The 26233-nt window shown below is 35.1% G+C and overlaps 1 long non-coding RNA gene across 2 annotated transcripts in view; it reads left to right on the top strand.

Annotated features, from left to right (window-relative positions):
* The window catches only part of LOC146996618 (uncharacterized), a 115994-nt gene extending 110523 nt beyond the window's left edge, over positions 1-5471 (top strand). For both annotated transcript variants that reach the window (XR_015042351.1, XR_015042352.1), the window contains exons 3-4: positions 4877-5200; positions 5318-5471. This is a non-coding gene — a long non-coding RNA (uncharacterized LOC146996618). The remainder of the gene's footprint in view (positions 1-4876; positions 5201-5317) is intronic.
* Positions 5472-26233: the final 20762 nt, after the last annotated feature.

Raw genomic sequence — 26233 nt, 5'->3', positions numbered from 1 at the left:
TTTTATATAGTTTTCCTCTGCCCGCCGAAAAATTTCCAGTACCTTCGATTTCTTGAAATTGCTGGAAGGTTTAGACAGTTAAGAGTTCAGTTACAGTTACACAAAAATCGGACCAAAATGTCGCTAAGCTTGACGACAATATCCCACCTTCGCGCTATTTCGCCAGTTTGGAAAGACAGCCGAACGACGATGTTTCGCCCTCTGAGGCCTTTCATGCTACATTTTACAGGAAGTACTACAATTTACGCATAGGTTCATTAAAATTATTTACCATATGTACAAAATTCATAGGATTTCCCCTTCCGAAAGACTGCATATCCCGGGCAGTGAGACTCCCGGACAAGTAGCCATAATTACAACTAAGGAAAATCAATAACTGAACACCAACGCGATACTAAAATAATAATTTCAGTAAATAACGTACAACAAATCAAACACCAAGTCAATAAATAAATGCACACATTTACAAATTCATATAACCGAAGGACCATGATCTATTTACATTATATACGCTATGGCCATAGAAAGGGACAAGCCTCTCGTAATGAACGATTTATACTTAGAATCTGATGACATATGGATCCGAACTACGTCGCCGTTCAGCTTGGTTGTTCCCAAACATCGGCATAGAAATTAGAAGCTGCAAGTCATTCCTAACTTATTATCTCACCGGTCATGTCCCATATCCAGATTATTTTCTGAAAAGGAACCTCTCCAATAGCGAAAATGGCGTGTGTAGAGACAAAGGAGATGCAGACCATTATCTATGCTTCTGCCGTCTCACACATTCGGAAACCCACCAATCTAAATTCTAACTTTAAGGGGGCTCATACACCTTAAACCCCTCATGATCTTGGAATATGTGATTGCTGCAAGAATTGGAATATTTGATTTATTTTAAAAACAATTACTTCCAACTTTTTACAGCTGACTACGTAATATAACTGCTTTGGGAGCTATAACCAGAAAGTTTGTGTTGCCACAAATATTTTCGTAATTTAATCCGCTTTGTGACAAAAGTTTTCGCCATGTTTTCACCTCGTGCGCATGATATTTTAAAAATGGCTAATGGTACATACTTGAAATTGGATGGAATTCTTTATATGGACACTATTTTCTAACGGAACCAAAAATCTGATGAATATTTTAATATTAAAAAATTTTATGGACGAAAACATTACAATTTTTTTAATAAAATACATTTTATAAACTCGACTCCAAAAAAATAAAAATTTAATATGATATTCTTAGAATTTTTGGTTCATAGTAATTTCCAAATGTTATAAAAGCTATATATTAAATATGGAATTAAAATATGCAACAGAATGTTTTAAACTGTGCGCGCAAGGTGGAAACATGACGAAAAATTGTGTCACAAAGCGTATTAAATTATAAAAATATTTGTGGCAACACAAACTTTCTCATTACTATTTCAGAGAGCAGCTATATTATGTAGTCAGCTGTACAAAGTTGGAAGTAATTGCTTTTAAAATAAATAAGTTATCCCCATTCTTGCAACAGTTAGATAATCGAAGATCTTGTGGGTTTTAAGGTGTAAGAGTCCCCTTAAAAGACTGGAAATTTTCTCTTTTTACATCCCTATGGGACCAGGTACTGCGTTTGACAGTGAAATTTCTGCGATTCGCACAGCTCTGTACCAGCTACCATGCCACTTGGAAAAATTCACAAGAGTTGTTATACTCGGTGATTCCCGAGCTGCTCTGTTGGTTATCGTTTCAGATGAAAATCCTATATCACAGGATATATTGGATTGTCGACATTATCTACAAGCCCTGCTTCGCTTGAGAAAATTATAGTCCTGCAGTGGGTTCCTACCCACTGTGGGATTCCAGGTAACAAGAAAGCCGACTTCTCGGCAAAAAAGGGTGCTTTAATCATGCAGAATATTTCTCGTCCTTTGCCTTTCCATGCTATTAGGGACCTTATTAAAAGATTAAAAGATCTATCAAAGTACGTGCTCAGGAAGATCTCTACAATCGTGTTTCTCATAAGTCTTGGAAGAATGTTATCCCGAATTTGTGTAATGGCTCAAGGCGTATAGCCGTCGTTGAATTCCGCCCCGTCGTTGAATTCCGCCTAGCCACCGGACATGACTGCGTTTCAAAATTGTTCCTTCTCCGATATGCACTCTGTGCAGCTTTGGAGAGATGATGGATGCCGCAGATCTATCTCATTGTCCTACTCTGCGCAAGACTTTTTTCGCCGAGCGTTACGGGGAGGCAAGAGATATGTTAGATTAATGGACTCTGTTACAGCTGTTTTTTTTTCCATTGTGCTGCTGTATTGTATGTTCTTGTTTTTTTTTTCCTGTTACTGTTCATAATCTGCCATTGGAAAAAAAAAGTTTAGAAGACTGGTGATAGCTCAACACAACCTATATCCAAAAATCATGAAGGTACGCAAGAAAGCTCGGTGCTTTAGGACTGGACCTATGCCGAGTCACAAGTTAAGTCCGAAAACGATAAAGCCGAAACGAAAGAGCAATGTCTAAGTCACTCACGAATAATTGACTCCGCGATACATTAATAATTTCCATATTGCTCCAAAATACCTAACTTACTGAGCTGAGACCATGAGCTTTATTTATAAACTTTGAAAGATTTGAGCTCAGATCTAATTACTTACCTGTAACAAATGTCACATAACAAGAATCAGACTCCCAATATATTAGCAAAATCAAATCGCGTTTGTTTGTATACTTCCATAAAAATGTAAAATTTCCAGTACAACGATCTTCAAAATATCAGCTCTACTATATTTACGTAATCAAATAGTTTAAAGAGTATTCTAAACAGTTTGTGTAACTTTGTATGTAATTTTATGTTATTATCTTCTTATGTTTAAATTAACAACTCCGATGTATAACTTCAGTATTACTTAGAAATAGTTCAAGTATTTCATACTCTAGCTGGTTAGTGTATTTGGGCAATACCTGTTTGATTCGGTGGTGAAATTGTTGGTGCTCCCATGCACTTTTACTTGTTTACCTGTTCAGGATTGTGTAAGGATCGTCCGAGGGTGACTGTAGTTTAGGAGAAACTCCTTTCCTTCAATTGGATTCCATAACCACACTCTGTCATTTTTGTTAAATTGATGTCCTGTAGCTCTCGTGTCGAACTGGGCCTTTATCTTCTCCGTCACTTGCTGTCGAGAAAAATTGAGCATCATTTGAAACCATGTCTGGAGAATGGCACCTCAGGCGATACGAAGGGCAATCAAACAATAAATCACTAAGCTGACGAAGGTGACGACCGAAGAGCGTCTGAGATCGGGATAGCACTACGGTGGGCCAGTATAAGCAGAGTTAACGTGTGGTCCCAGTACTGTTGATTTCTGGAAACAATTAGCGAGTGGTTACTAAAGGTAGTTCGGTCAAACCTCTCTACCATGGCTGTGGGTGTAAAGGAGTCGTTTGGGTTTTGTCTATGCGGAGTAAATTACAAAGGTCTTTTATTACAGTTGAGATAAAATTTCTTCCTTCAGAGTTCGTACATCAAGGAGCAAAAATGGAATTGGTCGCTCGTTCCTTTGTAATCTGGATAATTCATTGGTTGGATAGACTTGTTATGGTGGGCGACAGAAACGCAACACAGATGTTTTCCATGTTTCTTAGCCCATTCTTTTATATATTAGTAGCCAGCTTATTTTCTTCTTATCCCATTTCATATATTTTTTATCTCACAGGCCTAAATTTCGGATTTAAATTTAGATCTTCGAAAGTACCTTTATTTTGATATTGGCAGTTATGAGGGATTTTATAGTACTTGATTTAAATCACCATGTTTGCCAATTGATCAATCTCAAAACATTAAATTTTTAGTCGTATTTATAGGAACCGACAGAGAAATCTTTATTCAATATGTGGTATGGTGACTTCGGACAGGATATGGGATCTTCAGACAGTTTAGTGAATTGCTTTGGAATTCCACGCCGGTCTTCAGAATGTGCACTATTTAGATCCTGACAGACATCGGGGTCGGTGCAGTTTTGTTATCCAATGCATGCTTAGTTAAACTGAAGTGTGTTGAATAGACTGTTCAGTCCACTGGAGAGATATCTTCCGTTTCCGAAAATTCTGAGAACAGCATTATTAGTCATTACCAAAACTCTGAGCCAATAGCATCCCTAAAAAGCCTTACATATGATTCCAAGACGTCGTTCATATATTTGATGTATGAAAGAAATATGTTTGATGATTCCACTGCAAACCATACAACGGCTTCCCTGGATTTGTATGAACAAGGTAAGGCAAGTTGAGTGTTTCTGGTTCTTTCCAGTTGCCTAGAGCTGCAATTCAGGTTTTTACTTGGAGTCGTTAATAAACAGTGCAAGCTCCCATTCCTCTTGACTGTACTGAGTATGATGAGGGTACCATGTTAAAGGGGTAGTTATAGAAGATGGAGAGAGTGAGATGCAAACTATCGGTTTTTCAAGCACAACGTCAAACTTCATGCAGCGATAGGACAGTTGATTGGAATTTTCGGTGTCACCAAATCTTTTTCAATCGCTTCGACAATGAAAGCAAATGTTCTTCGGATTAAATTGTTAACACCGTACATCTTTGATGCATCTGTCTATTAATTGAATGATTGCGGTTTGAAGTTACTGAAATACCACCTCTATGTGCGTACGAATGAAGTGCGAGTTTTGTCTTTTATTTGACAGCTTAGGATAAATGACAATGCTCAAAATCTAAATTAAACATGGTTATACATTGAGATTTCGGTATTAGTGCTTTGCGGAACATGTTAGCTGCGTACTTTTGAGCGTTAAAGTACGGAGGGGAAGAAGGTCCGGTTTTCACAATCTAGATATTCGTTTATAACTTTAACCACTAATAACATTTTTTTTTCAGATTGCTGAAGAGTGGAAGGAAAAAAAGGACTTACTTTATATGCAGAGCTCTTGAAGCGGGAACCTCGTTAGGGTAGGGTAGATTTCACCTGTATAGAAGAGGACATGTTCGTTCTTTTATAGGACGTACTGTTGTTCAAAGTAACGACGGGAACCGGAAGAAAAAAAAGAAGAATTAGACACGTGATTGAGGGAAAATACGAAAGATAAGGACAATGAAGCGGTTTAAGCTGAAGTATGTAAGAGAATCAATTTCTTCCGGGGCCCCAGAGACAGGTTGGCAAGACACTTCGCTTCTACAGAAAGGTCTCAAGTTCTGACTTCGGTAAGTAAGAGATGTTGTATTATAACTGTTAGATGTAAAATAATGCGTGATAAAAAGTAGGTAATATAAATATACGAGGGCATGGGTTATAATAATGAAAATTGTTGTAAGTTACAGGTTCAACGAAAGAGGAAGCTGAGAAAAGAAAAGGAGCCCCTAACTAGAAGAACGAAGGCAGGAAACGAAAGAAGAAAACATCCGGGTGGCACACGAAATAGCCCCGAAAAAGAGAGAAGGAGATTAATTTAAGAGGAAAGTGGTGCCACCCGGGAAGGGGCTCGCAAGCTTTAGACTTTATTTTGAAGTTTATTTCTACTACAAATGTTGTAGTAACCTGGTTTGTACAAGTAAAAATAAATTTGTTTTTCGGTTTTGTGAGTCTTTATTGTTTGTGTTTAAATATTCATCAAGATATTTTTTCCCGTCTAAAAATCAGTTCATCTCAGCGTTTAAAAAATAGTTCTTTAAGATAATTTTTGGTATTAAAATGAGTTCATCTCGCCGTTTAAAAGTCAGTTCATCAATATATTTTTTTGCCGTTTAAAAATCAGTTCATCACAGCGTTTAAAAGTCAGTTCATCAATATATTTTTTTGCCGTTTAAAACTCAGTTCATCTCGGCGTTTAAAAGTCAGTTCATCAATATATTTTTTGGCGTTTAAAAATCAGTTCATCTCGGCGTTTAAAAGTCAGTTCATCAAGATATTTTTTTGCCGTTTAAAACTCAGTTCATCTCGGCGTTCAAAAGTCACTTCATCAAGATATTTTTTTGCCGTTTAAAGATCAGTTATCTCGGCGTTTAAAAGTCATTTCATCTCGGCGTTTAAAAGTCAGTTCATCTAGGCGTTTAAAAGTCAGTTCATCTAGGCGTTTAAAAGTCAGTTCATCTAGGCGTTTAAAAGTCAGTTCATCAAGATATTTTTGTGGCGTTTAAAAATCAGGTCATCACGGCGTTTAAAAGTCAGTTCATCTCGGCGTTTAAAAATCAGTTCATCTCGGCGTTTAAAAGTCACTTCATCAAGATATTTTTTTGCCGTTTAAAGATCAGTTCATCTCGGCGTTTAAAAGTCACTTCATCTCGGCGTTTAAAAATCAGTTCATCTCGGCGTTTACAAGTCAGTTCATCAAGATATTTTTTAGCCGTTTAAAAATCAGTTCATCAAGATATTTTTGTGGTGTTTAAAAATCAAGTCATCAGTTAAATTTATCGTCGTTTAAAAATTTTAGACTTTTGCCTCTAACCTCTTCATTTTTGTAGAATATATTAACTTGCTTTATTTATGAAAATAATTATAAATTAATTTTATGAACTCGAAATATTTAAATTTTTCCTATAATTCAATTCATTCTTCACAAAAATCCAGCTCTTTTGTATATTGTTAACCCTCTGGCCTATAACAGCCTATCACGAGGCTGATTCGTGATAAAGAATTTTGCCATAAGCAAAAGCGACGAGTCTGACTCGTGGTGAGGAATTTGTGTGTAAAATGCCAAGCAATTGGAGTTATTCTACATCGAATATTTTTCATTTCATTGCAACGTATTTTTTTTTTTTCAATTGTTTCTGACGAAACTGGATGATCTGTTACTTCCTCGTATAGCTCCGTTACGTTCACACGTTTCAGGTATAATTTCGTATAAAGAATTAAACTCTTATACCCATCATGCCAAACTCTCATACCATCATGCAATTATTTTTCTCAACTGATCAATTGATTATGATTACACCCTAGACTTCTTAAAATGATTATTTGTACCTAAACATTGTTTGTTATTTCACAATTCCTTTCGTTACACGAAAATATATATATATCATGAAAGGGTTAATCTTTGAATTATGGTAACTTGGAGATTTTTTGGCGAAACTTTGGCGACCAACCCTGCTACAGCAACTGCTAGTTTTTGTTTGGACGCCATTTTGTTTTCACGAAGTAAAGGCAATTTTTTTTTAAACTCAACATTTTTTTTTCCAACAATCTGCTAGCCGAATTACACTTATACTAGAACTTTTATGGAACAAAAGTGCTTAATCATGACGAAGATTAGGTGCGAAATTGGGAGAAAGTGCAGAATCGCCCACTGCTTGCCGCGTTTTTAAGAATTGCACATACACGGTATCATCCATGTAGACGTCGACCTATTTTCACTTAAAAAAATATCCCAGAATTGCACAAAAATGGCATTACGCATACTCTTTACTTTATCCATGTACACTGCTAAAGTCCTAGCTAGTAACCTTTATCGCCTTACCAAAATGTCGCCAAACTACCTGTTACCATATTCCAAAGATTAGCCCATGAAAGGTATTTCGGATATACGGCTCAACAGTTGAAAGGCACGGCGCAGGACCGACTTTCTTGTTTACTATAGCTCGCGTAATTGGCAGATATCGTGTAGGCCAAGGGGTTAAGGAAATTTAATGATTAAAACAAATTACCTTTGTAAGCATATTGAGGTCTTCCATTTATTACGAAACATTTATTAAGAGCATCCGCTGTCTAATGTTATCTGATAATTACTGACGTTCGTGCAAATCATGATATTCAGAAATATATATAAAAATACAATGAACTTTATCTTATCAGCTTTGTTTTTTATGAAAGTTACGTCACCTCTATACCGAACTTCCATTGCATAAAAATAAGATTTAAAGAACTCTGCGGATTTCTATGAATGAAATTTTTTTATGATTTTTTTCAGAATTTCTACACCTTTTAACTAAAGTAAAGCATTCTTACTCTTTAAAAATCATCTAAATTTTGAATGTTAGGAGGCACATCTCCCCCCTCCCAAAATTAAATTACCGGATTATACATTCCAAACAAAAGCTAAACTGAGCAGATACAACATCTGGTTTTTGGAGAACCAAAATACACAGTAAACACAGTTTGCGACACAAAAGAACTTGAATGGGATCTCTCATTCCATTCAAGGTGCTTGGATAAGCTATTCACACAGATCTCTGTTCAAAACTGTTCAGAGTTCAAATTGTGCCGGAGCCCATCGGAGGTCAGCTCCGATACTTCTTAGTTTTGGGGATAAATTCTAATTTTAGCCGGAGTGCACCGCAGCCCTAAATAAGAAGGCTTCACTTCTTTTATATAACTGAACAACAATTTCAGTAGAAATGGGATCTCGAAAAATTTTTTTAGCAAAATTATATTACAAATTGATCATTAAATTCTAATATACCTCTTTGCGTTTTATTTAATTACTTTAATCCTTAATTATTCAATTAATAAACAATATTAAATTAACTATGAATTCAATAATAATTATCAATTAAATAATTATTAATAAATATTCATTGTTAACATCCATTCTACAATTACATAATTATTAATTAACTATTCAGTTTTTAAATTGTTAATGATTTTAATAGTCATTTTATTCCTTTATTTACTCTTGGTTTCTCTTTCCTGCCGGTCTTCTATAGGGCTCCGGTACTTCTACTTTTAGAAATTAAGCCCTGAATCTGATGTTATGGCGGAAATTTTTGCTTTTTAAGAAAAGAGGAGCTTGGGAAGAATAAAATTTTCTACATTCATAAAATGCATAAGGCGTTTCCAAGCAATAAAAATAAATAAATATATAAAATAAAAATACAACCATCAACCCAAATACATCCTTAATTCTAAATTAAGGATGAAATGCAACCTTATCTACATCTCTTCTTAGACCAGTAGGATTTCCTGAACCAGTTTCATGAAGAAATAATAAATGTAAAACAACAAAAACAAAATTACAAACTGAAACATTAAATGAAAAGCAAAAAGAATTCGAGTCAAAGTAGAATTCCCCATTGCAAATCCATGTCAAACTCGCTCTACTAATATTACTCCAACATAAGGCACAGCAGACGCAAGTTATTCAAGTTTTAGGAAATGAACATTTTGTATCGTTATCAGTTTGTTTTAGTTCGGTATTTAAAATGCTTATTAAGTCCTTTCTTGTGAGTGGGGGGGGAGGGGAATTTGCATTCCTTAGGTCTTTCGCAGGATTTTCGAACGTTATTTAGAATTTAACAAATATTCTAGAAACAGCTAATCCACTGAATATATCTTTCCATGCCTAATTTTTTTTAATGCCAGGAGAAGTAGCAGTTAAAATTAAATACGAAATGACAAGCCTAATCTGGATATCAAGTACCAGTTCAGGCATCATATTTGAAAGCCCAACACAGCAAGCCCACACCAATACCGTTTGTTCTCCAATAAAAGCACTGTACCTGCAATCAATGAAGTTCTACAGCAGATGAAAAAATAAAGTGCAGAATCGGCTTTGATGTGCCTACACATCCAAAAAACCTTCGATTCGTGCTGCTGGCCGGAGGTTCTAGGAACATTAAAAAATATAAACTGTCCAAAAAAAAACAATTATGAAAGTTTTCAAGATTACTTCACTAACAAACGCAGTGTAATTATAACTAACAACCACGGTATGACTGAAAATGTCAGAGTCTGTCCACAGGCCTCATGCCTAAGTGCAGATTTTTAGAATCTGGAATTTGACAAAATCACTAAGCACAAATGGCCTTAACACTCTAAATGCATAGCTTTCATGGACGATGAACTTTTGACAAAATCACTAAGCACAAATGGCCTTAACACTCTAAATGCATAGCTTTCATGGACGATGAACTTTTGACTGATGACTTTTGTTATGAGTGATTGTTCGAGAGCCGAGTTACAAAGAAATGTAAGCAACAAAGTAGAAAATTGCAATTCTCTACGAAAACAGTAAAAGTTAATAATTTCTGAAAAAAAACCCACGCCCTAATTATCCACAGACCCTCGTAAAACGTAGCAAGACTTCCAGGATTCGAAATCGAAGGAGGCAGAATGAAAATGGTTAACTCTCTAAAATACTTAACCCTTTCCAAGCACGTTACCTTCTAAAGTTGGAGTTTTGATTTAAAAAAAAAAAAAGGTAGGCAGTCTAATTAGGCTTAGAGGAGTAGACAAGTAAAATTTTGTGAAGATAGCACTTATCCTTTAATTTTGTGGATGTGCCCAAAGTGGCACACTTGTAGGGTTTATATTTATTTTAACTAACATTTATTTTAAGCTATCTTTCCTGTCAAGCCTTTACTTTCCCCTAGAACTGCCAATGCCAGAGTATGTAAATCGTAGTAGAAACGCACAGAGTATTCAAATTTTAGCAGAAGTAAATTAAATTGAGTTAAATAGAAGGGAAACGAGATTGTAAGTGTGCTTCTTGAATCACGAGCGTGAAGGTTGCTAGGTAGAAATTTAAGAACCGCGCGTTTCGGCCTGTGTGCCTGTTTCGGCAGTTCGCTGAATCTTTCAACTTCTTAATCAGAACGTTTGCTGAATCTCAGCTGTATCTTAGAACGCGGTTAAGTTAGTTACGATTATAGAGCCTCGTGGGTAGTGACCTCGTTATTTATTCATCCTGTCATTTATTTTTAGTTGCATTTTTCTATTTTGTTACACCGCCGGGTCGGCGTAGTTTGTGAGCGTCAAGTGAACGCAACTGTGATTTCTAAAGTGAAATAAAAAGGGATTTAAACCCTTCTTACGAGTTTGTATAATTTGCAGTTATAGCAGTCACTACTACTGTTGCTGACCAGTTGGGGCCACGCAACATCATACACTGATTGAATAGAGCTTCGAAAAGAGTGCTGAAACGAGCACTGTTGTCAATGAACTGACCGATGAGATGCGGAGAAACAAAGAATACAGACTCTCAGTTGTCCTACATTATCGGTGAGCCCGGTCTGGGTACACTTAGGGTTCGCCGTTTGATTTTAGAAAAGATTTCAAGGTAAAAATTTAAAACTAATATAGAATAAGGAGATTAGCATACAGGCAAAAAAATAACATAGAAATTTCTTTTCAAAGAATTCTTTTTATACCCTAAAATAAATCTGGAAAATTTCTTTGAAAAATGAGGTTCTTAAAAAACTAAACATGGCTAAAATATATGGACTGGTTTGTGTTGAACTGCCATCTACTTTAAATAAAGAAGGTTCAGAGTAACCTATAAATTCTTTTTCATTCAATTTTTCTGTGCGTACAGAAGGAAAATTTTAGATGTGCCCAGACCGGACACACTGTGCCGCAAAGGGTTAAGCATCATCATGCATGAAAAGCTTCTGAAAAAAAGTTCCACTTATACTATTCCAAGCGGAATCAGTAAAGCTTCTGGAAGCAATAAAATACAGGACAAACGGAGAAAATACTTCAAAAAAAAAATAATGTGTACCAGCACTTAACACTGCATCAGGTATTCTAAACACATGCTGCTTTTAAAATTATTGTAATTTTCCTCTTGAATTGCATATAGCATAAGTTCGAAAAAAAAAGGAAACTTATAAGATATTTTCTCCCTCCTTTCTGCATATTTTCGTGGTCTGACGGTTAGCATATTTTGCAAGTGCACATCTGTGTAGCCATCGAAGGAGTGGCTTCTAGGTTGGACCAAAGGGCATCCAGTTATATTTCTGTCATATCAACATGACCTTTCACGTGCTTAAAGATTTAAGCAAGATGGTTGAAAATAGTTTGCCACGCAATTTTCTGTACAAAATAATTAAAGCATCCCCGATTTCTTCTGAAACTTTTCATTGCGTAATTAGATCAAATCCAAGCAATTGTGAGGATTTCACTACGCGATTGAAAGAATTTTTGCGCTGTCCGAAGAGGAATACTTTTATTCAACTATTAAAAAAAGATGTGAAAATCACGATTTTAAAGTTCTACACGTAAAATGAGTGACGCAATTAATACGAAACGTCAACGTTTGCATATAACTGGGTAGAAGGCAAAATATGCATACCCAACAAAGGTACGTATTGCTCTTATACGTACTCATGTTTGAAAGGAAAATCCCCCCCCCAAAGAGCTATTGCAATATATTTAAATATCTCTGTAGGAACCGTAAACAAAATTATAAAATCAGATGTAAAGCTAATCAGAACAAAATAATAATAATGTTCAAAATAAACAAAATAATAATAATCGCGTAACGCCGAAACATGTTTCTTGGCGTAAGACTACGTATGAAAATTATATGGCAAGTGAAAAATACACATACAGTGGATGGACAAAAATATGGAAACACCTTGTGAAATGCATGTTTGAGAAGAAAGATTGATTTTAATGAAATATGTAGGTGGCGTTTTTGACTACTGACGCCACCTATACAACTTCGTAAATGTGCTAAACAGTTCAGTTGTTGTCGGAGTACTGTTATGTGAGGTTGTCATTGCATTATGTCAGAGTTAACAGACTTCAAACGTGGGCAAATTGTTGGAGCACGTATGGTAGGTGCTTCCGTAAGCAAGGTAGCCGAGGTGTTTAGTGTTTCAAGAGGTACTGTATCGAAGATTTATTCCGCATATTTGAAAAGCGGAAAAACATCATCTGCTAAATCACAGCGCGGACGAAAGTGTGTCCTGAGTGATCGTGACAGACGATCATTAAGGGCAATTGTGACGAAAAATAAGAAGACCACAGCTTCAAAAGTTACTGGTGAAATGAATGTTGTGTTACCGAACCCTGTGAGTACCAAAACAATTAGAAGGGAGCTTCATAAACAGGGAATTGCTGGCCGTGCTGCAATTGAGAAGCCACTCATCAGTGATGCTAATGCCCGTAACAGGAAAAGGTGGTGTTTAAGTCATAAAGCCTGGACTATAGAGCAGTGGAAGCGAGTAATAGGGTCTGACGAGTCTTCTTTCACATTGTTTCCCACTTCTGGCCGAGTTTACGTCTGGAGAACGCCATCTCAAGCCTATAATAATACAGACTGCTTGTTGCCAAGAGTGAAACATGGCGGGGGTTCTGTTATGGTTTGGTCAGCCATATCGTGGTTCTCTGCTAGCCCCATGATAACTGTGTCAGGGCACATGACTGCCAAGACTTATGTGAACATTTTGGCCGATCAAGTTCATCCCATGGTACAAACTTTGTTCCCCGATGGTGATGGTGTCTTCCAAGACGACAAAGCCCCAGTTCACACAGCTCACATTGTCCAGGACTGGTTTTCTGAGCACGAGGATGAGTTGTCCCATCTCCCCTGGCCACCACAGTCACCAGACCTGAATATTATCGAACCTTTGTGGTCTACATTGGAACGGAAAGTGCGTTCTCGTTACCACCGCCAACATCGTTATCTGAACTTGCCACCGTTTTGCAGGAAGAATGGTATAATATTCCCTTGGCAAACATACAGGAACTGTATTTATCCATTCCGAGAAGACTGCAAGCTGTTTTGGATGCCAACGGGTTTCCTACACCATATTAAGCAAAGAAACATGTTTTTTTTAAAGGAGTTTCCATATTTTTGTCCAACCCCTGTATATAATTGATAACGCTTGAATATACTTTTTATCCGATTGCAATAGGAAAAGATCGCTTTACTACCGAAAAAGAGGAGAAAAAGACTTAATATGTTGTTTAGAAGAAAAAATACTTAATATGTTGATTCAGAGAAAACAAGGAAAGTTTTTTTTATAAAGGACTATTACTGGATTCTCTTATAAAGTAAATCTCCACCCATAAACTCTTTAGCAAGACTAGGTTCTCTAAACAAATCCCATAGATTTCTTGGTACATTAAAGGGTTTATTTCCATGAGACACCACCACCGGAATTACTATTGATAATTTTGATTTTTCTTCTGTTTTATGCCTTTTAAGTAAGAGGAAGTTGTATTTCCATAACTTATACGCTATCCAATACTTTGGGCTAATTTCGGCTTCTATCAAGGCATAAACAAATAAGCTTTCTGAATATTTCTCGTCTTCATAGAGAACACTAAATCACTAAATTTTTGTTTTAAATCTTCCTAAACAAATGATTCTTTTTTAATTTTAATGGTTTGTAGATGGAATAAAGATTTACAAGATCCAGGTAAATAACGGCTGAGAAATTCTTGAGCAGCTATTGGATCGGAAAGGCATTTTTTAGCTAGCCCATCATGATTTAATCTTTTTGTCATAAATACAGCTTCTTAAAATCATTAAATAGGTGGAAATATATGCTTTTTATCTGGATTTATACTAAAATGTATTCTAATTTTTTTATTGCAATGGGCTCATGCTATATAGAAATATTCTGATAAATGTACGCCACATAATGTCACTTTAACATTTTGAAACTGTCACTTTAGCATTTTGAAATAACTGTTGCTTTAGCAATTTAACGTTTAGCATTTAACTGTCACTCTAGCATTTTGAAATAACTGTTGCTTTAGCATTTTAACATTTAGCATTTAACTGTCACTTTAGCATTTTGAAATAACTGTTGCTTTAGCATTTTAACATTTAGCATTTAACTGTCACTTTAGCATTTTGAAATAACTGTTGCTTTAGAATTTTAACATTTAGCATTTAACTGTCACTTTAGCATTTTGAAATAACTGTTGCTTTAGCATTTTAACATTTAGCATTTAACTGTCACTTTAGCATTTTGAAATAACTGTTGCTTAGCATTTTAACATTTAGCATTTAACTGTCGCTTTAGCATTTAGAAATAACCTAGCAAGATGGAGCAAAAGAAAATTTTAAAGTAACGGCAAAAGAACAGAAAGTAAATGTACATGAGAAAATATGATAACTACATGTAAATCATGTTCTCCAAAATAGCCAAACATATGGAAATACTAATTCATTTGTTAAAAAGATTTGAAATTGAAATCATAAAATGAGTCGATGTGACCAATAAAACTAATTTCGCTTACTTTAAATGCATAATAAGTTTTCTCTTGAATTCAACGTCAAACCAAAAATAAAAAATTAAAATTAAAACATGATGTCTTGCATTTTGAAACATTTTATGGCTAAAAAAGTGATTTCTGAAAGCCTTTGATAAGAAAGAAAATTGCGAAAATACTTTAAAAAAATATGTGCTTCAAAAGGAGTTGGTTCATGGTGGCGATTATTTAAATTTTCTTAAGAAATAAAGTGAAACATATTCTCGCTTCAGAAATATGATGTAGATTTATTACTGAACTAATGAAATCAGAATACTCTGTACTTGTTGCGAACGACAAAGAAATAAAAAGAAAACATGGTGAGTACATCGTCCACTTTTGCTTTAAAAATCAATCTGGGTATATGGATAGATAAAAAGAAGAATCCATTTCAATTGAGAATAGTGAATTTTCAGCTTTGAAAATCGAAGCATCAGAGGATCTAGCATCGTATCTTTTCTTCTGGCATCAACTTCTAAGAGTTCTAACCAGTAGTTAAACATTTTACCAAAGGCCCTTAGTAATCATAATAAAATAAGAGGTGTATTAAAAAATACACCACGCCCGAAAGCGAGATCGATGTCATGAGATAAACTCAGTAAATAGTAATTTTTAATGCAATTAAATGGCATGTCAGTAGCAGTCCAAGAGGCAAGTATCATCATTCATAGCAGCAACAGTTGAGATGAGAGAGAGGCATCAGTGAGCGAGGAGATGAGTGCTAGGTCACGTGAGGGTTGATGCAAAATAAGTCCTAAGTTTTATAAAACTGCTAAATAAAACGTAAAATAGGACTGTAGAAGCTCAAAAAGGTGAATTTGAAGAGATAATAATGTCCTTATTCTTCAGAAACACAATTCGGGTACTGTACAATTAATAAATCATGCTAGAAAATTTATTTCCTTAAACTTTCTTTCACGGGATTTTTATCTCAATTACGAACTTTGTCACGTTAGGTTAGAAAAGATATGCCTTTTTCGTACGAGTTCTACACAGGATGTGGTTTTATAACCCAGGTGCCTGCTCACAAGTGTTTCTAACACCTGAGTCTTCCTTAAAGTTGCAGAGTACCACTATGTGATGCGAGGAGGCCAGTAGCGAGTGAAGGAGTCATAAGACCGCGAACTAAAATTTTTCACTGTAAGCAAAGTCTTTGCTATAAAGCACTACACAGTACTAAATAAATTCTTGGTTAAATTGAAATAATAAGTAAAATAAGTAAGCAATATGAGTCCGAAAAATCTCTTCATTATACATCCAGATTTGTTTACAGCTATTGTTAACTGCAGCCTTTACAATAGCCCCCAAGCTGGAGGCGTTTTTCTTGTTAACTCGCAACTCGTTTACACTCTTCTATCTTTCTCCAAGTTTCTTTTTTTTTCCTTCTTGTCCCTCCTCTATCAATTCTTAGCATGGCGGGTCTGCTTTTGTAAATACTCACGTCTCCATTCGGCACATATTTATCGTAGAGCGCCCGTCAAGGAGATAAAAAAAGGGGCCAGAAGGGAAGGAAAGAGAAGAAGAGGCCAGATAGGCAGAGCGTACTCAATATAGCAACTGCCGAAATACGATAAGGAGAAAAATGTTAAACATCATTGTGTTTTTTTCGTACGAGTAGAGCGATAGTTGTTCTTTACTTACTGGATTCTTTGGGGAAGTCTTCTCGGCACGACGTTGGCATCTGTAATGAAGAGTTCGATCCCAAGTTGTGTTTCTTTTCGACACTTTCAATGGCATGCGAGCGTTTGCGCAAACCGCACGACACATCAGCATACAAAGGCACTTCCCATCCCTTCCCACTCCCAGTTTGGTCGCCAACAATTTCTCTCCCGCCTTTTGTTCCCTTGTGGCTCGTAAGGACACAGACGCCAATAAGGGGAAGAAACGCATAAATAAACAGCCCCGCTGCTGACAGCTTAGGCTCTACCTGCGGGACCTCTCTAAAATTTACGTTTACTAATCAAGGATACTAGGGTGCCGATGAACGCCCTGGGAAATTTGGATCGTCGGTCGAATAAGTGAGAAAAGACTCTCGGAGGGGGCTGCAACAAATTTCTCCCTACTTCGCATCACATTATGTTTCGGCAACGCGGGACTTGACGTCGAAAGGAACCATTCTCAGAACCAGCGCAATTCCAGGAAACACATGTAGCTAGGTTACCATTCTCACTTACTACAAAGATTTGAACGCCAAACAGTAATCGATTATCGCTCAAAGCGGGGTCACGTGATCCTTCAGAAGCAGAACTTTCGTCTGATTGGTTGTCTCTACCCGGGACCCGAGATATTTTCGGTGAGGTTTGAAAAAATCCCGCGTAGCCGCAACATTGCTTTCGTAGCTAGGCGGGACTTCGCTTCAGGCGGGGATCTTTTTTCTAGGAATCCTCCCGTTTAAACCAGTGATACCAGAATCTCAGTTCTCAGAAGATAACCTCTTTAGCCGCAACAGAGCTCTTATCTCGAAGCTTCACAGCCCTACTGGGAAACCTAGCGTCTGCTCATCCATCTTCTTGGGTGGGCGGACTCTTTTCTTCCGCGCAGCCCTAGGCGTAAGAAAGTAGCGGGAATAAGCATGATGACAGCATCCAATCCTGTGTTCGCCGTTTCTTTCCCTGTTATTTCACTCTTACGAGTAAATGTTAGACTTGTACAAGTAGAGATAGACCCCCGAAGTACGAGACAACAACACGGAAATGAGCGACACTTAACCCCAATTTCAGCGAATCGAAATATCATTAATGGAACATTCGTTGAGACGAATTTCACTGAGAAGCATTTCGATATAAACCTATCATTATTATTTACTTGGCAATAGTGGAATTGTATGCATTCCTACCTTACAATCTTACATTTTTTATTATTGCACTGAGTTTCTAGTCATAGTAAGAGAAAAGAGGTAAAATCTTTACCTGAAATCGCCGCATGTGTTTGGGATTCTCTGCGTTTTTTAGACAATTCTGATTGCACTTCAAGAAGAACTTCAGAAAAAACCTGAAAAATATGGCAGGGTATTTTATTTCTTACATTTAAGTTTTACACTCATTATACAAATGACATTTTTCAATTTATCTTTAGTGAATGAATGCGAGATAAGTTTGTCACTTGCGTTACTAAAATAATTTTAGTTCACTAAAAAACAATTGCTCAAAATAAAGCAATTTTACAAGACATAGTGAAAAAAGTCAGCGTACGAACGATAAAAACATTTACCATAATTAGAAAAATAAATAAACAGAGAGAGAAGTATAGTCATTTAATCAATATTAGTCTTGCGCTCTTAATATAAATATTATCATTTCCAAAAGCATAGCCTATAATAAGTAAAATTATAGGAAAATATGCAGTTTTCATTGTTAATGCAGTCTAGAGTTGTTTGTCATTAGTTAAACAGTCATTAAACTAATTTTAATGTTATTGTATTATCACAGGGAACCCTTTCACTTTCTTAATTAACCTGCTCATTAATAAAGCCTCCCCCCTCACACGCATACTGATGAAGCAACTGAAGCTACCCAGCAATTACTATCATGTCCTAGTGTCGAATTCCGATTACAGAAAAGGCAGTTGGCTGCATCTGGAGCTTACAACTCGGGTTTGCCCGTGGGTAAACGTATATTCGAGTTTCTTTTGTAAGAAACTTCTAGAAAATTCTCAACGCAGGAACTTCTCCTTTTAGGCTGTTACTTTTTGAGCGTTTCACCTGATTAATGTTTTCATAAATTTATGTATCAGGTAGTATTCTTGATGTTTTACAAAATATCATTTAAATTGCCCAACATATTTCAATAATTTTTACAAAAACTCATTCTCACAGACACTTTTAAACGCTTATCTTATCTTTTTGGCTTGTAGACTTGCTCATTAAAATTTTATCTTTTTGATTGTTTCCTTCAAAGGGTAGCATTTTACAAAGTATTTTCTGCAGCATATCTCCAAAAATGAAAAATATTATTTATTTATTACCATCAGTTTATTTCTAATTTGGTAATGCTTCGTAGTTTAAACCATTTCCTTGATAGTTTTTTTGTTTTACATTCTCGTGCTCTACCTGATTTTTTTTTTTTTTTTTTTTTTTTTTTTTAAATTGATAAATTAAAAGAAACCTTAACTATACTTCTTGAAATGTAATAAAAATTTGCTCATTCTATCATAGCACTCTTTGTTGCAATAACTTCACTATTTTTAAAAAACTGAGAGAAGTAAAAAATTCAAAATTACTTTTTTATTTTCAAATATGACCTCACCTCACAATAATACGCATTTTCGGTTATTTACATAAATATCGTTCTGTTTTCTAGTTTACGTGCAAAATCTTAAAACGTTTTGGTAGCAATTAAAATAAATAAATAAATAAATTATAAATAAATAAAACACAAATCAAAGGAATAAAAAGAAAATCAAATAAAAGAGAAAGTAATTACTCAGTAATTTAATAAAAAGTTTCATACAGCCATGCATAAAACCAACTTTACAAATAAGAAAAATGAGAAAAGCTCAGCACAAAGCAGAAAACCGTTTTTCATGGGTGGAACGCACTATACTTGGAATGCTATGGAATTCTAGGGAATTTCCTTACGAAAACCTTCAAGCCATTCTACGTTATTTATTAGATCGCTATCATAGAGTATTTGTAAAAGGATCTGAAAAATATAAAGTTTTAGAACAATTGGCCATATCATAAATTTTAAATCTGGATAACTTTTGTTGCCCCAAGGTGAATAATTTACTGCCAGATCCCTTTAAATGCAGATTTCATTCTCCAAATCACTCGCACTGTGCTTTATTCAAGGCAACTACTTTCGCAAAATTTATTTCAAATATATAGTACCAGTGACTTAAGATATAGGATATCCTTCTCCGTCAATATGCCAACGTGTGCAGATCAACACTTACATGAATTAGAGCTATTATCTAAAAGTTAAAAGGAAAGCAAATATTCTTCGAAACTATACAAATCCTCTAATTAAAGCTGTCCGTGAATAAGTTATGAATTGATTGCAAGGGAATTTTCCTTTGACTGAAAACGAGAAACAGAATTTTGCGCCTTATAAAAAAGAACTGCGCCAGTTAGCGAAAGAGAAAAATTCCATTGTACAAAAAGCGTCAACTTCGGATTCAAAGGAGCGAAGGGTTTTTAAGTTTTATTATTCCAGCAGCAATAACTGCACTATCCTTGTTATTCAATGGAACACGTTAGCATGAACATTTTGAGCACGAACAACGTCTAGTAGATAATCATTTATCTGATTTGGACTAACAAATGAAATCCGTCCTCAGAAATGTCTAATTTAAACGACAGTGAAAAGGTCACTCTTTACACGCAAGCGTTTCAAAATCGCACGCAATCGAATAACTTACACCTGAGATTGTATCGAAAGTAAATAAAACGAGTACCATAGAGAAAGGAGAAGTTTTTAAGGTTAAAGGAATTAAAAGAGAGAGTTTCAGATTATAAACCTGATATTTTTTTAGACATTTTACACTCAACTCCCCGCTACTGGAAAAAATTTGGTTAAAGATATACTTCACTTTCACACACTAGCAGCATAGCGATAAACTCTCTTGAAATGCGTTGATAGTACATGGAAAAGATGAAACAGGCATTGTTGCACTAGTTAAAACGACTAGCTTCGAAGCAGAAGAAAAGCTCTTCGGGGTCGTTTTGTGTTCTATGATATTTTAAAAGATATAAAATTTTCTTTGATGTATGCTCTACCTTCACAACCTGGGTAAAATGTTGCAACCTAAGCATGTAACGAGATTGTATGCGAGAAAGAATAACTGGATTTCATCTTAAAACTGATTTTAACTTCTGGCTTATCCCATTTCTTATTTTTTATTTTGCTTTGTCATGTTTTGATGACAAATGGCTTCAAAAAAAATCAAATTACCTTTATTTATATCAAAAGAAAATAATAACAAGTCGAAAACACCATCTTTATGCGGTACAAAACCTTAACTTAGAACAGTCATAAAAGACCTCTTAATTTATTACAAAAGTTTAACTGTTCGTTACAAAGCCCAAAAATCACCTCAAGAAATATGATTTTACAATGTTCTATAAACATAAACTAGTCTTTAAAAGAAGAAAATTACCTTTTATTTATGAAAATAATTTTATATTTAAAGGTCGAAAACTCCTTTTTGTCTGATATGAAACTTTAAATTTAAAAGAGAAAAACTGCATCTATATTTATGTTTCAAACTTAAATTTCATAAAATGAAAAATGACCTCACATTTTACTTGATATCGTTGTGCAATTCATAGATGTCAGAACGATCTTTTTTCTCTTAAACAAAGTTATAACCAATATTTATGTTATCGAACAAGATTTTGGAATTCAAAATTTTTAATTAATGAATCAGAAATGCAGATATTACATGCAGAAATGCAGTTTATCAGGAATGCAGATATTCACAATGAGCTTAAAGTTCTAGAAATTAAAACGTTTATAGCCAAAATTGCCAGAAAAGTCTTTAAGAACATCCACAAGGTTGAGAATGAGAGTATTCCTTTACTTAGCTACGATTATAATGAAATTAATAACGCCAGAAGGCCAGGAGAAATTCTAAGGGCATTAAACTAATGATTATGAAGAATTTTATTTAATTTTACTTTATTTAGCATTCTCTGGAAACATATTTTCATAATATGCCTTACAGCTTTCATTTTTAACAGTAATTTCTTATTATTGATTTTATTTTAAATTTAATACTCTTACTTAGAAAAAATTGTAATTCCTAGCAGTAGATAATCATAAACCCACTGGGTTAGTCTAGTGGGTCTATGATTATCAGCAGTAGATAATCATAGACCCACTGGTTAGTAGGTCCATGTAGATAATCATGTGACATAGTAAACCCCTTCTCCCTCTTCGGCTCTACCAACCCTCTAAAAGTATGGCTCTGAACCTCGCCTTCATGTCAATAGCGAATATTTGCGCCCCGCTTTAAAATGTTACAGAGTCACAATTTTTGTATACATAAACGTCTTTGCACTTTCGCGCTACAATGTGCATTCAGAAGTTACAGAACATGATTGCATAATGTAATGGTGGATCATTAAACATAAGTACTTGATTAGGTATAATAGTAGTGGATAAGTAAAGCTGACATTAGTACAAACTGTGTATAATCAAGTGCAGTGATTAGATATAATATTCAAAGTAAACTGTACAAGGCTATTTGTGCATACATTAGATGTAATTACTTACCACTAATATTTATCACTACTTTCTGATTATAATGTATGCACAAATAGCCTTGTACAGTTTGCTTTGAATATCAGAAACTAGTGATAAATATTAGTGATAAGTAATTACATATAGCAAAGTATCGTGTGCAAACAACTGTAGAGAGTAATTACAAAATTACATATAGTACAGTACCGTGTTCACGAGAATTCAGCTCAGTTAGATGGAAGACACCGAAGGCAGAGGTTTGTCTAATAGCTGGACTTAATTTTTCATTTGTCCAAATACCCTTAAAAATAATAAGGGACCAATCAAAATCGTCTGGCTCTGAAAACCCTCCTCTACCAAAAATGCCTGCCGATAGCGCTCGTGCTACATTTTCTCTCCTCCTTCTGCTACTTCCCACAATGAAATCTATATTTAAAATAGAAGAGAAACACGCCAATGTGACAGTGACAATTAAAATCGCAATAACAACCTTGTATTTAGCGTAAGTATATTAAAACACTCGACAGATTTCGATGGCAGCTAAAGGTGCCTCCTCCTCAGCAGAACGAAATTCCTAGAGAAGGGGGAAAAAAAGAAAAATAAAGCAAAGGAGTCTCAGAAAGACGAGGTCCTTATCAGCACTAGGACCACTAACTAACAAGCAACTAAACAAGTAACGTTCAAATAATTCAAAGGGTAATTTTACACGAACTATTTCGGTATCTGTTCGAAATTTGTCTGAAAGTGCAAGCTGCTTAAAAGCTCAAATAGAAGTAAATAAAAAATGAAAGGAAAAATTTTCAAATAAAGCTACAGTAAAAAAAATAAAAAAGCAATTTCTGATAAAGGTACAATAAAAAAAAGATAAGAAAGAAGTAATTCTTTTGTTTAAAAACGTATATGGGGGATGAAAACGTATTCGTCCTGACTAGAAAAAGCTTTGAACTTTCCAAGTAGAAATAGGCCTTGAAGAATTTCGCTATCTCTACAGGAATTTGCGAAACTAAGAAAGAAAACTAAATTGCAGTGGCTTTAGTTGCATTAAAACTGGCTGCCCAGAAGAAACTTTCATTATGTTTAGCAAGTGAATGGCTCGGTATTCTTTAGCCCAATTAATTTCGGTTACCTTTCCATGACTTGGAGCAAAGAGAGAAAGACGCATTCAACTGATAAAATGTTCGAGATCTAGAAAATCGGAATCTATTGTAATAAGGCACCGGCAGTTGCAGAGGAGAATCGCAGGACCAGTGTGAACCACCTTAAGGATCTTTAAAGAGCAGACAACCCAAATGGGTCATGTGACTGCTCTGCGGTGGCCTTATAACCCAGATGTCAGCCGATCTTGTCTAAGCCCTTCGAGACCTCTTAAAACAGATTTGGGGATTTACCTGTCCCTCTTAACTTCGGCCAGCAGGGAGATCACTAGACGCCTCGGACTTCGCGGCCCATGTCCAGTGGTTCAAAGCTTTAGGCTATTTTTTGACTTCATTTCTTTCTTTAGGCAGCACGTCTTCTTTTTATCCATTACACATGTTTTTAAGTTTCTGCAGAATTTTTTCCCCTGCTCTTACATATCACTTTTATAAAGAAAACGCTTTCGTCTCGATGATGGATACTTCATTTTGTGGGACAATTAAGTTGTTCGCGATTATTAGTCAAATTTGACCGCGGACAACAAGCAGGGTAAAAATTTTATTGCGTTACATCCAAAGCTGCGCGTAAATAAATATTTAATGAACAATGTATTAGTAGCACGGGAAAAATTGCAATCGAAATACTTTTTCCTTTAACAAGAAACGTGAATCAAGTTTTAGTCTTGCTTAGCATCATTTCAGTGTCCAACAGGGAAACTATTCTTTTTCCATTGTCCTGAATAATTAGTTTTTTATAAATTCCTTAACCAGTTAACTGTGATTGACGAGTATACTCGTCATGTGTGTAATGAAATGGAAAGATAAGAGGGAGATTTATTTAGTAAGTATTGTACATAATGACAACGTAATAGAAACAAAGAAAAGTAAAATAATAACAAAGAGAATGGAGCTAGTGATTGATTATAATAAAAAAAATGGGTGGAACGGATATGAGCGAATATCGTAGCTTACTCCATAGCAAGAAAACGAGTCATAAAGTACTACAATAAGATATTTCTCCATTTCTTAGACATTATGTGTCTGAATACATTCATATTATATAAAAAAAATAATAATGGAACATTACCGCGTATATGAACTTTTTGCTCAAATTTATGGAAGACACTTTGCGACGTATCCAACTGAAAGAAGTAAATCGACACAAATTCGCCATTTAGGCGGGATTAAACCAATTAGGCGGGAGTCGTGTTTCGGATTATATACCCGGAAGATCGGGGAAAAAAATTCCCTACGCGAAGGTACAAACGTAAGATCAGGACGGAATCGCGTTACTGGATTTGCGAAGTCCCATTGTGTATTTCCCTGTTTCGCTGAATATCGCCACAGCAGGAATTTAAATTCTTACTTTATGTATAATATTTAATTTAATTGATTGCGTTTTTAGTTTAATATGTATGTAATATATGCTTATGTTAACCCAATAAGTAAATATTAGCAATTTTCAATTTTATAAAAAAAACCCATCTTTTTCATCCAATATCTTACCAGCGCAACTTACTCTGTGATGGACGAATAGACTCGTCATGGCTCGAATCCGGCGACACAAAACGGTGTACACTCTTAAACGAGGGCGCCACAGTTAACTGGTTAAGAAAAAGGCATTCTTTTATGAAATATTATTTTCTTCGTTGGTCGAAAATGAATGCTCTTTGATATTATATTTAAATATTTCCTTCGGTCTTCATTATGGTGTTCAAAGCATCATGTTTAAATATTATGCAAGTTTGCACTGCATCCATTTGTCCCACACTTTCATAGTTCAAGTGCATCTGACTATCTATTTATCCTGACTTTTTTAAAATCTTTTTTTTCTTTGCTTTTGTACTCGTTCTTTAAATTTCTCATTCTAAAAACCGCTCGGTTAAGTGAATCTTTTGTAAGCGCTTATTATCGAACCTCATTTATCCAGAAGGAGAATGAGCTATTTATAGTAACATTTCACCCTGTCTATTCCGAGAACAGAGACACTCTGGCGCTAGGTTCACTTAACAGTATTATATTTCGTTCATATTATAACTCAGAATGCACAAAATTTATATCATTTAAGAATTATCTAATCGTTGCCACATGTTCTATTCAAATACTATAATAAAGCTAGAACGAATTATAAAAGAAATTAAGCAAACAAACCAAAAAGGAAACAGTTTTTCACAGACGATTGAGTATTTCTCATTCAATTAATTCAGTTCTCACTTCTCGACAAGGCAAAAATACATAAAAACTCAATATCTGTATTAAAAATTACGAAGTAAATCTTAAACACTTATTTCCTCGAAAATATTCCAGAAAGGATTAAGCATGATTTAATTCGCAATAATAAATGAAGGCGTTATCTTTGTTGTTGCGACGCTACGTTTCTCTAGATCGGCAACAAATCCACTACTCTGCTGTAATTGTTGATAATTGTAAAAATATTGCATACAGATTTACTAAAGGCATAAAAACCTCAACCGGAAGATAAGTTTGTTTATCTGCCGTTATGGGAATCAAATATGAAGTGTGAAAGTCTTATGAGCATTAAAGTATGCCTTTAGAAAAAAATCTGATGTGTACACCACATGACTTCCTTGTACGGAATATTAAATTATACGCATTTTGTCTTGCATTTCGTTTAAACTTATTGGATTGAATTAAACCTACTTCGCCGACAGCGCATAAACCACAATAGAATAAATGCATTCTTTAAAATTCACTTTATTTGTTTACCAAAGCGACATTCTGGCGCTGGGTTCACTTAACAGTATTATATTTCGTTCATGTTATAACTCAGAATGCCCAAAATTTATATTACTTAAAGAATTATCTAATCGTTGCCATATGTTCTATTCAAATACTATAATAAAGCTAGAACGATGTATAAAAAAAAATTAAGCAAACAAAACAAAAAAGAAGCAGTTTTTCCCAACGATTTAGTATTTCTCATTCAATTAATTCAGTTCTTACTTCGCGACAAGGCAAAAATACATAAAAACTCAATATC

This window comes from Stegodyphus dumicola, chromosome 7, assembly GCF_044657685.1.
Source record: "Stegodyphus dumicola isolate Sdum_Otavi_A_Nest chromosome 7, ASM4465768v1".
Taxonomy (NCBI): Eukaryota; Metazoa; Arthropoda; class Arachnida; order Araneae; family Eresidae; genus Stegodyphus; species Stegodyphus dumicola.
Note: the sequence above shows the minus strand (reverse complement) of the source record. Positions and strands in the feature narration are given on the sequence as shown.